Source organism: Arachis hypogaea, chromosome 14 (assembly GCF_003086295.3).
Source record: "Arachis hypogaea cultivar Tifrunner chromosome 14, arahy.Tifrunner.gnm2.J5K5, whole genome shotgun sequence".
NCBI lineage: Eukaryota > Viridiplantae > Streptophyta > Magnoliopsida > Fabales > Fabaceae > Arachis > Arachis hypogaea.
In genome coordinates this window covers 75,066,711-75,082,049 of record NC_092049.1, presented here as the reverse complement: position 1 = coordinate 75,082,049, position 15,339 = coordinate 75,066,711, and the positions used below count along the sequence as shown (strand labels likewise).

The following is a 15,339-nucleotide window of genomic DNA, read 5'->3' as shown; positions in this document are numbered from 1 at the left end:
CATTTTTGGTATGGATGAACTAGTGAAGTAGAGAGAATGCTATGTTTTGGATTGTGCATGATATTGTAAAGAATTCTCTTTGGCTACCAGCTTAAGCACCTACCAAGAATGTGTTAGAATAGGTCTTGTTATACTAGTAAAAAAAAAAAGAGATAGAAAAATGAAAAATGGGCACCGAGGCGCCAGCGCACTGTGCGCGCGCGCCGGTAGCGCAATTCTACCTCTTGGGCCAAATACCTGAGAGTTATGCCCATTCCGTGCCCAACTCGCGCTAGGCACTCACGCATCCGCGTACTTGCCACCTGCGCGCACCATTGTAATTTTACCATCGACGCGCAAGCGCACTGTGCGCACGCCGCTGATGGCGACATCTGGACTCCCTGGTTCAAAAAATAGAGAGTTGTGCCACATTTGGGCCAATCTGCCAGAACTGATGCGTTCGCGCGTTGTGCGCGCCAGCGCCATCCGTGAAATCTCGCAAGCACGCGTCCGCGCAAAGTGTGCGTCCGCGCGCCTGCACCATTCACCAACTCTGGTATAAAATCCAGAGACTTATGCCAACTTTGTGACACTTCTGTGCTAGAGGCACAACTCCCCTCACGCATGCACGCCACTGCCGCGCACGTGTCCCTTGCTAACACCCTCACCGACGCGCCAGCGCACTGTGCGCGTGCGCGCCGGTTGCGCGAATAAGTTTTAAAACTTCGCGCCCTGTTCTGTTTCCCACTTCCCAACCCCTTTTCTTTCTTAATTCCCCTTTTCTTCTTCCTCCATTACACCCCTCTTCTTCTTCTTCTTCCACAATCCACACCCTTGTCTCCGGCCACTCACCGGCGACAACCACCTCTACCGGTGGCACTACACTTCTCCTATCTTCTCTCTCATCTTCACAAAAGAAGGTTCAACCTTGTTCTCTTCTACTTCTTAAGGTTTCACTTCTTTTATTTCTTTTCTTTCATTCTCTTTGCATTATTTCGTCTAGTTAGATACTTCTTGTTGCTTCACTTAGTTTCTCTTTTACTTACATGATGATGTTTCTTGCTTTTTTGTGTTTGCTTATTTTTCCTTTTTCCTTATTTTTCCATGGATGTTGAATTGAGTTTAATTTGCTTTAATAGATCTTTTGTCATTCTTTTTCTTATCTCTGCCAATGTGTGATGTCTATGTGATTATTGATGTTCCATTTTGGGCTTTGAATTGATTAAGTATCTCATAATTACTCTTTGCTTAATAATTGCACACCAAGTGTTCGAGAAAATGCATGAATACCATTTTGGTTTCTTTTGACAATGTACTTTCAATTGGATGCTTCTTCTCATTCACTTGTTATACTCTACAAGCATTGAGTCCACTTTGCTTGCTAATTAGATACTCATTGAATGTGACTTGCTCTTTGTTATGGATGCTTGAGATTACTCCTCTCATGCCACTGCATGCTTTACTCCTCTTGCATCCCATGCCAAGTGTTGTGACCCATATCTTTATGATTACTATCCTTCACTTGCATGTTTTTATTAAAATGATACTTTGGGTTTAATATTCTCTTGTTTCCCTTCCTTTCTCAGGATCACCACCACGAAAGGCAAGGCGAAAGCTCTAAGGAAACCAGCCGCAAAGAGGGCACCCCAAAGATCCACTTCTAAGGCGCACTCTTCATCGGGGGTCGGATCCTTAACTAAGAAAGCGAAGACACCCGCTCCTATTGATGAGAAGGAAAAGAGCAAGCCGGCGAAAGATTCTTCAAGGTTTCCCAACCGCTTCTGTGAACTTATGTTCCCCTCTATAGCTGTACGGAACTATCATCCCAAGCATCTACTTGCTCCGCCGGACAAGGTTGCTCCTTGTATTTTACGCCGCATTGAACGACGAGGATGGGAGTTTCTTTTGAGAAAACCAAGAGAAATCAACCTCTCTTGGGTTGAAGAAATCTACATTAACTACCATCTTTCCTCCCTTCAATCGGTATACATGCGCCGCAAGCAAGTCCCAGTTTTAGAAGAGGCTATTCAGCAAGTGCTTAATGTCCTACCAGTGCCAAGTGACATGGACGGCTACCAAGAAATCTTACGTCAGCGAGAGAAGTTTGGATTTGATTGGGACTCGATCCTTCGAGTCATTGCTGAGCCAGAGGCATTTTGGATCCAAGGTCGACTCCGGATGAGGCCCAAGAGCATTGACACTCACTTCTTCACTGTGGAAGCTAGAGTTTGGGCCCAGATCCTATCTCACTATGTGCTACCTAGCACCCATAAGTTGTCCTTCACGGCAGACCTTGCCTTGCTTGTTTGGTGTGTTCTCATGGAGAAGCCGATGAACATTCCGCTTCTTGTCAAGCAAGCGATGAGTCAAGTTCACGACCGGGGTAATTTACCGTTTCCAGCATTGGTATCTGATTTAGTTGATGCTGCGGGTGTTCCTTGGGAAGCAAAGGACAGAAAGATTATAGTTCCGGCTAAGGGTAATGTGGTCCCAACCGGAAAATACTTACATCTTCCCATGAACAACACAAGCCTTGACATAGCCCTTCCACCTACTATTCCTTCCACTTCATCATCACCACCACGGTAAAGATCCACATATCAAAGGATAGAAGATCTTCACCGGAAGCTTGATAGATATGAGCGGCACAATCAACGCCGATATACTTACATCAAGAAGCTTCTGCGTTGTGTTACCCCTAGCATGGAGGAACCCGAAATATTCACATCCACCTCAAACCCGAGTGATGGGAGCTCTGAAGGAGAGGATAGTGACGGTTCCGGTCCCGACGGCCCTTTGCGCATTGTTCGTAGCACGGAGGACCGTGCTAATTTTTAAGTGTGGGGAGGTCGTTCGACCGATCTCCATGGGTAACAATCTCTTCCCTTCAATACCCATGGATTTATCTTTTGCTTAGTAGTTAGTACATTGCATGTGTAGTTAGTTTTACTTGTAAATACTCCTTGCATGATAGTTAGTTTCTATAGAGTTACTTGGTCAAAACAATAACTTCTTTTCCAAGAAACTGTGTTTTGGGTACCCTACCCTACCAAATTTTTGAAAATTTTTGCAGTAAACTTGCTTTAAGAATGTATTTTGGAACATAGTGATTGAGCTAAGAACACAAGCATGAAAGTTTTGAGCCTATTGCATGGTTACATCTTCTAACCATTAATTCCATTCTTGTGTGCATATCTCTCTCTCTATGATTGTGATCCTTGCTTTGTCTGATTCTATATATCCATTACTTTGTGTATGAATGCATTTACATGATTGAGGCCATCATTTCAATAGTCACTTTTCCCCAAATGGCCTTAACCCTCTTATCTACCATTGCTAACCAATTTTGAGCCTATAATAAACCCTTCTTTGTTCTTAAATAGAGCACATCAACAACCCTAAGCAAAAAACCATAAAGGTCCCTAAATTTGGATCCTTGATTGGCTTAGGTAAGTTAGAATGTGTATCATTCAATTAGGGTATACTTGAGAAATTTGGGTAGATATATAGGTGTTTAATTGTAGTGTAATTGAAAATTCTAGGATTTGGGAACATATTCATGCATTGAATGATTGGACTATATGCATTTAAAATTTTGTTCACAAGGCCCCAAGAAAAGGGGATAATAAAAAAAATAAAAATAAAATAAAATAAAATAATATAAGCAACAAAGGGGACGAAGAAACCCCAAGACAAAGTAATGAAGAAAATAATGCATATGGGTGTGAATTAAAAAGAATGCATGAGTATGCAAGAAAGTGAAACTCAAGGGTAGCTAAGTAATGTATTATAGTTGTATAGGTTGTTCTATGTGTCTAGTGGGATCCTAGGATAATCAAGGACTCAAATTTTAAGCTCACTTAGCCATATACATCCTTACCTTCACCCTAGCCCCATTACAACCCATGAATAAGACCTCATGAAACTTGTAAGCATGCATTAAGTAATTGTTGATTGATTAGAGGAAAGAGAAATCTTGGAAAGCATGATTAGGAGAAGATTGAGCGACGAACCCTATACACTTGAGCGAATAGAGTGGATACACTTCCAGTGAGGGTTCGATGCTCAATTCTTTGTTCTCGGCTTTCACAGGCGTTCATTTAGCAAGTCGTATGCACTCCTTAGTGATGTTCAATTTGGTAGGATTCATGAATTACATACTATTTTCACCCTATATGCTCACATGTATTCTTGGAAGATAGATTTACTCTTGACCAAGTAGGCAGATGATTTTACATTAGTTGCATGCATCCACCTAGGTAGTTTGCATTTCATAAACCCTTTCTCACCATGATCTTTGGTCTTTTTATTTTAAGCATGAGGACATGCTTGGTTTAAGTGTGGGGAGATTTGATAAACCCCAATTTTGTGGTTTATATTGTGTAGAATTTGGGGGATTTTTTCAATATTTCTCGCACTTATTCACAAGAAATGCATGGTTTTGTATTCACTTCCTAATATTGCCCCATGATGAAAACATGCTTATTTTGCCTCAAAATTGCCATATTTTAGTCCTCTTCTATTGCCATTCGGTGCCGTGATGTATTTGTTGAGTGATTTCAGGAATTATAGGGTAGGAGTGGCCTAGAAGAGAGAAAGAAAGCATGTACAAAAGGGAGGAACATGAAGAATTGAAATTTTGAAAAAAGCAGCATTGGCGCACCCGCGCACTCCACGCACACGCGTGGATGAGGTTGGCTGGAAGCGGCGCGCAAGGATGGATACATCCGCACGGATCAGAAGATTTCTATCGACGCGCACGCGCACTTGGCGCGCACGCGTGGATCGCAAAAGCAATCGGTGCGCACGCACGCATGGCGCGCACGCGTGGGAAGCTGCACGTGACATCATTAAAGGAAATCGTGCCTGGCGATTTCTGAGGCTCATCAGGCCTAATTTCAAGTTGTTTCTGCATAGAAAAGACTCAATGATGCTAGGGGAAAAGGGGGATCAACCATTATTACACTAGGACACAATTTTTAGCTAGTTTTTGGTTCTTTGGTCTTCTAGAGAGAGAAACCCTTGTTCCTCTCTAGATCTAGTTTTAATTTAATCTTCCCTTGTTGAATTGTGAATTGGATCTTGTTAATTACTAGTTTTAATTGTTCAATTTGAATTTCCTAGTATAATTTTGCTTATATCTTGTGATAGTTTTATGAATTCTTGTCAATTGTCATTTTATACCCATTTCCTGAATGTTGTGAATCTTGGGTTGTTGATGTTATATTGATGATTTCTATGTTTAATTGTGTCATTTGGATGATTGTATGTTGACAATTGTTAGTGGGTACTTGTTGATTTTAATTTAATTGCTATTTTGAACATGTCTTTTGTTAATGCTTACCATGTGTTTGATGAAATATTTACTTTGATTATGGAGTAGTTCTCTTTACTCTTGGCCTAGGCCAAGGGAATTGGGTAAACTTGAGTCATTGGGTCTAATGGATTTGATGATTTGGGAGCCCTTAGTGGTCAATTTGATAACCATTGACGCTAACCTTCTACTAAGTTAATTAGTAGTGAGGTTAGAACTTATGGATTGATGTTGACCAAACCATTTGATGTATAATCTCTGAAATCACTTAACACACATATCAAGGCATCTAATGGTAATAAGAGAGGATTAAACATAGGGAACTTAAGGCCAAAGAAGCATGTTTTCAATCAAAGCACATAATTAGGAAGGCAAATGTAAAACCATGCAAATAGTATGAATAAGTGGGTAAAGAGTTGATAAAAACCACTCAATTGAGCACAAGATAAACCATAAAATAGTGGTTTATCAACGTACTTCAAGTATAGAAGTAGACTTAATGAGTTTGGTTCCTCATAATTGTCATGATATGGTTATTAGACAAGGATGGTGACCCCAATTCCCATGCCTAGCCAAGAGTTGCTTTTATTATTCATAATTGAAAACCAAAATTCCCAATCACTTACTTTAGTTGTAGTTACTTGTTTATCTTAGAATAGAAGTATATTGAATGTTACTTTTTTAGTTTAAAATCACTCATATCTTGCTTAGTTATTTGAATTAGTTTCTTGCAATCTAAGATTACTTGCTTGTTAAGATTCCCATTATTTTTATGCTCATAACTCACAACCCCGGATTTCTAACCAATGTTGAAGCACATGTTTGCCCATTCCTTGTGAGATGACCCGAGGTTTGAATACTTCGGTTATTTCTATTGGGTTGAACTTGTGACAACCAAATCTCTCTTCTAAATTTGATGTCCGAGGATTGTTGTTGGTAGAGCTATACTTGCAACGCAGTTTTATTGAGGAAAATCTCTACCAATACACCCTTGGGTGCCCATCAGTTGGCGTATGTGTATTGATTACAGGAGACTCAACAACGCCACAAGAAAGGATCAGTTTCCTTTATCATTCATAGATCAGATGCTAGAGAGACTAGAAGGGCATGCATTCTACTGCTTCGTGGATGGATATTCAGGTTGAAATCAAATTGCAGTAGATCCTCAGGATCAAGAAAAGACAACGTTTACATGCCCATATAGGGTGTTTGCTTACAGAAGAATGCCATTTGGCCTATGCAATGGACCTGCAACTTTTCAGAGGTGTATGCTATCCATTTTCACTGATATGGTGGAAAAGTTCCTTGCAGTATTCATGGATGACTTTTCTGTCTTTGGAGATTCATGGTACACGGAATCGTGATCTCACACTTTCTCACAACTTCGCGCAACTAACCAGCAAGTGCATTGGGTCGTCCAAGTAATAAACCTTACGTGAGTAAAGTTCGATCCCACGGAGATTGTCGGCTTGAAGTAAGCTATGGTCATCTTGTAAATCTCAGTCAGGCGGATTCAAATGGTTGAGATTTTGATAATTAAAATAGAAATAAAACATAAAATAAGATAAAGTTACTTATGTATTTCATTGGTGGGAGTTTCAGATAAGCGTCTGGAGATGCTTTATTGCTTTTGAACCTCTGCTTTCCTATTACCTTCTTCCAACCATGCGTTACTTCCTTCCATGGCAAGCTGTAAGATCCTCTCAGTGAAAATGGTCCTCTACAGTTTCTGCATGCCTAATCAACTATCAGATTTCTTGTCTCGGATGAAAAATACCAGGTACAGCTACCGCATGGCTAATCATCTGTCGGTTCCCGCTAGCGTCGGAATAGAATCCATTGATCCTTTTGCACACTGTCACTTGCGCCCAACATTTGTAGGTTTGAAGCTCGTTACAGTCATCCCTTCCCGGATCCTACTCGGAATACCACAGACAAGGTTTAGACTTTCCGGATCCCAGGAATGGCTGCCAATAATTCTAGCCTATACCACGAAGATACTAATCTCACGGACTTGGTCCGTGTATTAGATATCCAAGAGAATATACTTCGGCTGTCGTCCAACGACTACGTTGAACATCATCTAGACCGCTTTGTGGTTGTCAGGCACGCGATCTTGGCTATGCGAGTAACGAAGATTGGGTGATTGTCACGGGTCACCCCTTCATTCTGACTTAACTGAATTAAGAACGAGAGTATATCTTGGAGAAGAAGTAGGCATGAATTGAATAGAAAATAGTAGTAATTGCATTAATTCATGAAGAACAGCAGAGCTCCACACCTTAATCAATGGGGTGTAGAAACTCCATCGTAGAAAATACATAAGTGAAAAGAGGTCTAGGCATGGCCGAATGGCCAGCCCTCAAAATGTGAACAATGGTCTCTAGATCAAAGTGATCAAAAGATTAACCAGAAGCTCTAAAATAAATCTCCAAAAGTAGTTTTTATACTAAACTAGTTACTAGGGTTTACAGAAATTGAGTAACTAAGTGCAGATAGTGCAGAAATCCACTTCCGGGGCACACTTGGTGTGTACTTGGGCTGAGCCTTGAGCTTTACACGTGCATAGGCTGTTCCTGGAGTTAAACGCCAGCTTTGGTGCCAGTTTGGGTGTTTAACTCCAATTCTGGTGCCAGTTTGGGCGTTTTACGCCAAGATGTTTTAGGTTGTCTTTGGAGGCCATTTTGGGCCATCAAATCTCGGGCAAAGTATGTACTATTAAATATTGCTGGAAATCATAGGATGTCTACTTTCCAACATAATTTAGAGCGCGCCAATTGGGTTTCTGTAACTCTAGAAAATCCACTTCGAGTTTAAAAGGGTCAGAATCCAACAGCATCTGCAGTCCTTTTTCAGCCTCTGAATCAGATTTTTGCTCAGGTACCTCAATTTCAGTCAGAAAATACCTGAAATCATAGAAAAATGCACAAACTCATAGTAAAGTCTAGAAATGTGATTTTTGCATAAAAACTAATAAAAATATACTAAAAAGTAACTAAAATATGCTAAAAACTATGTAAAAATAATGCCAAAAAGGGTATAAATTATCCGTTCATCACAACACTAAACTTAAATTGTTGCTTGTCCCAAAGAAACTAAAAACAAAATAGGATAAAAAGAAGAGAAAATACAATAAATTCCAAACTTATCAATGAAGATTAGCTTCAATTAGATGAGCGGGGCTTATAGCCTTTTTGCTTCTGAACAGTTTTGGCATCTCACTTTATCCTTTGAAGTTCAGAATGATTGGCATCCATAGGAACTCAGAATTCAGATAGTGTTATTGATTCTCTTAGTTCAGTATGTTGATTCTTGAACACAGCTACTTTATGAGTCTTGGCCGTGACCCTAAGCATTTTATTTTCCAGTATTACCACCGGATACATAAATGTCACAGACACATAACTGGGTGAACCTTTTCAGATTGTGACTCAGCTTTGCTAGAGTCCCCAGTTAGAGGTGTCCAGAGCTCCTAAGCAAACTCTTTTTGCTTTGGACCACGACTTTAACCGCTTAGTCTCAAGCTTTTCACTTGACACCTTCAGGCCACAAGCACATGGTTAGGGACAGCTTGGTTTAGCCGCTTAGGCCAGGATTTTATTCCTTTGGGCCCTCCTATCCATTAATGCTCAAAGCCTTGGATCCTCTTTACCCTTGCCTTTTAGTTTAAAAGGCTATTGGCTTTTTCTGCTTGCTTTTTCTTTTTTTTTCGCCATTTTTTCACCTTTTTTTTTATTTTTTTTTGCAAGCTTTGTTTATTCACAGCTTTTTCTTGCTTCAAGAATCAATTTTATGATTTTTCAGATTATCAATAACATTTCTCCTTTTTCATTATTCTTTCAAGAGCTAACAATTTTAACATTCATAAACATCAAATTCAAAAATATGCACTGTTCAAGCATTCATTCAGAAAACAAAAAGTATTGCCACCACATCAAAATAATTAAGCTAATTTCAAGATAAAATTCAAAATTCATACACTTCTTGTTCTTTTGCAATTAAAAACATTTTTCATTTAAGAAAGGTGAAGGATTCATAGGACATTCATAGCTTTAAGACATAGACACTAGACACTAATGATCATGTAATAAAGACACAAACATAGACAAAACATAAAGCAGAATTTTCAAAAAACAGAAAAAAAATAAGAACAAGGAAATTAAAGAATGGGTCCACCTTAGTGATGGTGGCTAGTTCTTCCTCTTGAAGATCTTATGGAGTGCTTGAGCTCCTCTATGTCTCTTCCTTGCCTTTGTTGCTCCTCCCTCATGGCGCTTTGGTCTTCTCTAATTTCATGGAGGAGGATGGAATGCTCTTGGTGCTCCATCCTTAATTGTCCCATGTTGGAACTCAATTCTCCTAAGGAGGTGTTGATTCACTCCTAATAGTTTTGTGGAGGAAAGTGCATCACTTGAGGCATCTCAGGGATTTCATGATGAAGAATTTCCTCATACTCTTGTTGAGGTCAATGAGTGGGCTCTCTTGTTTGCTCCATCCTCTTCTTAGTGATGGGCTTGTCCTCTTCAATGAGGATGTCTTCCTCTATGACAATTCCAGCTGAATTGCATAGGGTATATGATGAGCGGATAATTTATACGCTTTTTGGCATTGTTTTTATATAGTTTTTAGTATATTTTTATTAGTTTTTAAATAATAATCACATTTCTGGACTTTACTATGAGTTTGTGTGTTTTTCTGTGATTTCAGGTAATTTCTGGCTGAAATTGAGGGACTTGAGCAAAAGTCAGATTCAGAGGTTGAAGAAGGACTGCAGACGCTGTTGGATTCTGATCTCCCTACACTCAAAGTGAATTTTCTGGAGCTACAGGAGTCCAAATGGCACGCTCTTAATTGCGTTAGAAAGTAGACATCCAGGGCTTTCCAGCAATATATAATAGTTCATACTCTGCCCGAGTTTAGATGATGCAAACTGGCGTTCAATGCCAGCTCTCAGCCCTATTCTGGAGTTAAATGCCAGAAACAGGTTGCAAAGCAGAGTTAAACGCCAAAAACAGGTTATAAACTGGCGTTTAACTCCAAGGAAGACCTCTACACGTGAAAGCTTCAATGCTCTGCCCAAGCACACACCAAGTGGGCCCGGAAGTGAATTTCTGTGTCATTTACTTATTTCTGTAACCCTAGTAACTAGTTTAGTATAAATAGAACTTTTTACTATTGTATTTACATCTTTGGACATTTAGTCCTTAGACCTTCAAGGCTGGCCATTCGGCCATGCTTAGACTATTTTCACTTATGTATTTTCAATGGTGGAGTTTCTACACCCCATAGATTAAGGTGTGGAGCTCTGCTGTTCCTCATGAATTAATGTAAAGTACTATTGTTTTTCTATTCAACTCAAGCCTATTTCTTATCTAAGATATTCATTCGCACACAAGAACATGATGAATGTGATGATTATGTGACGCTCATCATCATTCTCACTTATGAACGTGTGCCTGACAAACACTTCCGTTCTACATGCAAACAAGCTTGAATGCATATCTCTTAGCCTCCTGATCTATGATCAGAGTCTTCGTGGTATAGGCTAGAATTATTGGCGGCCATTCTTAAGATCCGGAAAGTCTAAACCTTGTCTGTGGTATTCCGAGTAGGATCTGAGAAGGGATGGCTGTGACGAGCTTCAAACTCGCGAGTGCTGGGCATAGTGACAGACGCAAAAGGATTACTGAGTCCTATTCCAGTATGATCGAGAACCGACAGATGATTAGCCGTGTGGTGACAACGCATCTTGGACCATTTTCTCTGAGAGGACGGGAAGTAGCCATTGACAACGGTGATGCTCTACATAAAGCTTGCCATGGAAAGGAGTAGGAATAATTGGATGAAGACAACAGGAAGCAGAGGTTCAGAGGAACAAAAGCATCTCTACACGCTTATCTGAAATTCTCACCAATGAATTACATAAGTATTTCTATCCTATTTTATATTTTAATTATCTTTTAATTATTAAAACTCTATAACCATTTGAATTCGCCTAACTGATATTTACATGGTGACCAAAGCTTGCTTCAAGCCGACAATCTCTGTGGGATCGACCCTTACTCACGTAAGGTTTAGTACTTGGACGACCCAGTACACTTGCTGGTTAGTTGTGCGAAGTTGTGACAAAGTGTGTGAATTACGTTCCGAGCACCAAGTTTTTGGCGCCGTTGTTAAGGATCACAATTTCGTGCACTAGTATAGATGAGATGAGGAAAGGCTAGCCTTGCCAAAGTAGAGGGCTTATCTGCCACCTTATAGAGTTCTAGGGATATGATCTCATGAACTTCTACTTCCTCTCCATTCATGATGCTATGGATCATGATAGCCCGGTCTATTGTAACTTCAGACCGGTTGCTAGTAGGAGTGATAGAGAATTGGATGAACTCCAACTATCCCCTAGCCACGGGTTTGAGGTCAAGCCTTCTTAGTTGAACTGGCTTGCCTCTTGAGTTTCTCTTTCATTGAGCTCCTTCCAGACAAATGTTCCTAAGGACTTGGTCCAATCTTTGATCAAAGTTGACCCTTCTAGTGAAAGGATGAGGATCTCCTCTCATCATTGGCAAGTTAAATGCCAACCTTACATTTTCCGGACTGAAATCCAAGTAATTCCCCTAAACCATTGTGAGCAAATTCTTTGGGTTCGGGTTCATACTTTGGTCATGGTTCCTAGTGATCCATGCATTAGCATAGAACTCTTGAACCATTGAGATTCTGACTTATTGGATTGGGTTGGTAAGATCTTTCCAACCTCTTCTTTGAATCTCACGTCGGATCTCTGGATATTCACCCTTTTTGAGCTTGAAAAGGACTTCAGGAATCACTTTTTTTCTTGGCCACAACTTCATAGAAGTGGTCTTGATGGACCTTTGAGATGAATCTCTCCATCTCCCATGACTCGGAGGTGGAAGTAATTGCCTTTCCTTTCTTCTTTCTAGAGGTTTTTCTGGCCTTAGGTGCCATTAATGGTTATAGAAAAATAGAAAAGCAGAGCCTTTTCCACACCAAACATAAAAGGTTTGCTCGTTCTCGAGAAAAAGAAGAAAGAAAAGAGTAGAAGAAGAAGAAATGGAGGAGATGAAGGGGCGTGTGGTTCGGCCAAGAGAGGTAGTAGTGTGTATGATGTGTGAAAATGAAGGTGGTGAGGAGGGGTATTTATAGGGTAGGAGAGAGAGGGAATCCGTGTGAGAATGGGTGGGTTGGGGAGGGAAATGGTTTGAATTTGAATGGTGAGGTAGGTGGGGTTTATGATGGATGGATGTGAGTGGTGAAGATGATATGGGGAAGAGGGTAGGATTTGATAGGTGAAGGGTATTTGGGGAAGAGTTAATGATGGGATTGGTCAAGGGTATTTGGGGAAGAGTGTTATGAAAAGGTGTGAAGAGGAGAGAAAAAGAGGTGGGATAGGTGAGGATCCTGTGGGGACCACAGATCCTGAGGTGTCAAGGAATTCTACTCCCTGCACCATTCTGGCATTCAAACGCCCACTGTGTACCGATTCTGCCGTTTAACGCCAGCTCTGCTACCTTTCATGGCGTTAAACGCCAGTCTGCTGCCCATTTCTGGCGTTTAATGCCAGCCAGATGCCAGACAGCCTTTTCTAGCGTTAAACGCCCAGAGTGCTGCCCATTCTGGCGTTTAACACCCAGAATGCTGCAAGGCTGGGCGTTAAACGCCCATTCTGCTATCCTTACTAGCGTTTAAACGCCAGTAAGCCTGTCCTCCAGGGTATGCTGTTTTTTATGCTATTTCTCATTTTGCTTTTAATTTTGTAGTTGTTTTTATGACTTCACATGATCATCAACCTAAAAAAAACATAAAATAACAATGGAAAATAAACAAATATAATTAAATAACATTGGGTTGCCTCCCAACAAGCGCTTCTTTAATGTCAATAGCTTGACAGTGAGCTCTTGGAGAGCTTCACAGATACTCAGAGCTTGATGTTGGCCTCCCAACACCAAACTTAGAAGTTGAGTGTGGGGACTCTTCTTTGACTCTGTATTGAGAGAAGTTTTTCATGCTTCCTCTCTATGGTTACAGAAGAAGATCTTTGAGCCTTAAACACAAGGTAGTCCTCATTCAATTGAAGGACTAACTCTCCTCTGTCCACATCAATCACAGCTCTTGCTATGGCTAGGAAGGGTCTTCCAAGGATGATGGAATCATCTTCATCCTTCCCAGTGTCTAGGATTGTGAAATCAGCAAGGATGTAAAAGCCTTCAACCTTCACTAAGACATCCTCTACAAGTCCATAAGCCTGTTTCCTTGAATTTTCTGCCATCTCTAGTGAGATTCTTGCAGCTTATACCTCAAAGATCCCTAGTTTCTCCATTACAGAGAGTGGCATGAGGTTTATACTTGAACCAAGGTCACACAGAGCCTTTTTAAAGGTCATGGTGCCTATGATGCAAGGTATTAAGAACTTTTCGGGATCCAGTTTCTTCTGAGGTAATTTCTGTTGAACCAAGGTATTCAGTTCATTGATGAGCAATGGAGGTTCATCCTCTCAAGTTTCATTACCAAGTAACTTGGCATTCAGCTTCATTATTGCTCCTAGATACCGAGCAACTTGCTCTTCAACAATATCTTTATCCTCTTCAGAGGAAGAATACTCATCAGAGCTCATGAATGGCAATAGTAAGTTCAGTGGAATCTCTATGGTCTCTGTATGAGCCTCAGATTCCTTTGGTTCCTCAATAGGAACTCCTTAGTGGCCAGTGGAGGTCCATTGAGGTCTTCCTCAGTAGAACTCACTGCCTTTCCTTCCTCTACAAGTTCAGCCATGTTGGACGTGTTTATGGCCTTGCACTCTCTTTTTGGATTCTCTTTTGTATTACTTGGGAGAACTCACTGCCTTTCCTTCCTCTACAAGTTCAGCCATGTTGGACGTGTTTATGGCCTTGCACTCTCTTTTTGGATTCTCTTTTGTATTACTTGGGAGAGTACTAGGAGGGATTTTAGTAACTCTTTTACTCAGCTGACCCACTTGTGCCTCCAAATTTCTGATGGAGGACCTTGTTTTAGTCATAAAACTGAGAGTGGTCTTAGATAGATCAAAGACTATGGTTGCTAAGTCAGAGAGGCTCTGCTTAGAATTCTCTATTTGTTGCTCAGAAGATGATGGGAAAGGCTTGCTATTGCCAAACCTATTTCTCCCACCATTATTATTATTGAAGCCTTGTTGAGGCTTCTGTTGATCCTTCCATGAGAAATTTGGATGATTTCTCCATGAAGGATTATAGGTGTTTCCATAAGATTCTCCCATGTAATTCACCTCTTCCATTGCAAGATTCTCAGGGTCATAAGCGTCTCCTTCAGAGGAGGCTTCTTTAGTACTGCCGGATGCAGCTTGCATTCCAGTCAGATTCTGAGAATTCGTATTGACTTGTTGAGTCAATATTTTATTCTGAGCTAATATGGCATTCAGAGTATCAATCTCAAGAACTTCTTTCTTCTGAGTTGTCCCATTATTCATAGGATTTCTTTCAGAAGTGTACATGAACTGGTTATTTGCAACCATTTCAATGAGTTCCTGGGCTTCTGCAGGCGTCTTCTTTAGATGAAGAGATCCACCAGCGGAGTGGTCCAATGACATCTTGGACAATTCAGACAGACCATCATAGAATATACATAAGATGCTCCATTCTGAAAGCATGTCAGAAGGACACCTTCTGATAATTTGCTTGTATCTTTCCCAAGCTTCATAGAGGGATTCACCTTCCTTTTGTCTGAAGGTTTGGACTTCCACTCTAAGCTTGCTCAGCTTTTGAGGTGGAAAGAATTTGGCCAAGAAAGCATTGACCAACTTTTCCCAAGAGTTCAGGCTTTCTTTAGGTTGTGAGTCCAACCATGTCCTAGCTCTGTCTCTTACATCAAAGGGGAAAAGCATAAGTCTGTAGACCTCAGGATTAACCTCATTGGTCTTGACAGTGTCACAGATTTGTAAGAATTCAACCAAGAACTGATGAGGATCTTCCAATGGAAGTCCATGAAACTTGCAATTCTGCTGCATTAGAGAAACTAATTGAGGCTTAAACTCAGAG

General features: G+C 40.6%; 1 non-coding gene across 1 annotated transcript; it reads left to right on the top strand.

The window, feature by feature from the left end:
* The first annotated feature begins 14,945 nt into the window (after positions 1-14,945).
* LOC112746324 (small nucleolar RNA R71) lies at positions 14,946-15,053 on the top strand. Its single transcript, XR_003174215.1, has one exon. It is a non-coding gene; the product is annotated as a small nucleolar RNA R71 (small nucleolar RNA).
* Positions 15,054-15,339: the final 286 nt, after the last annotated feature.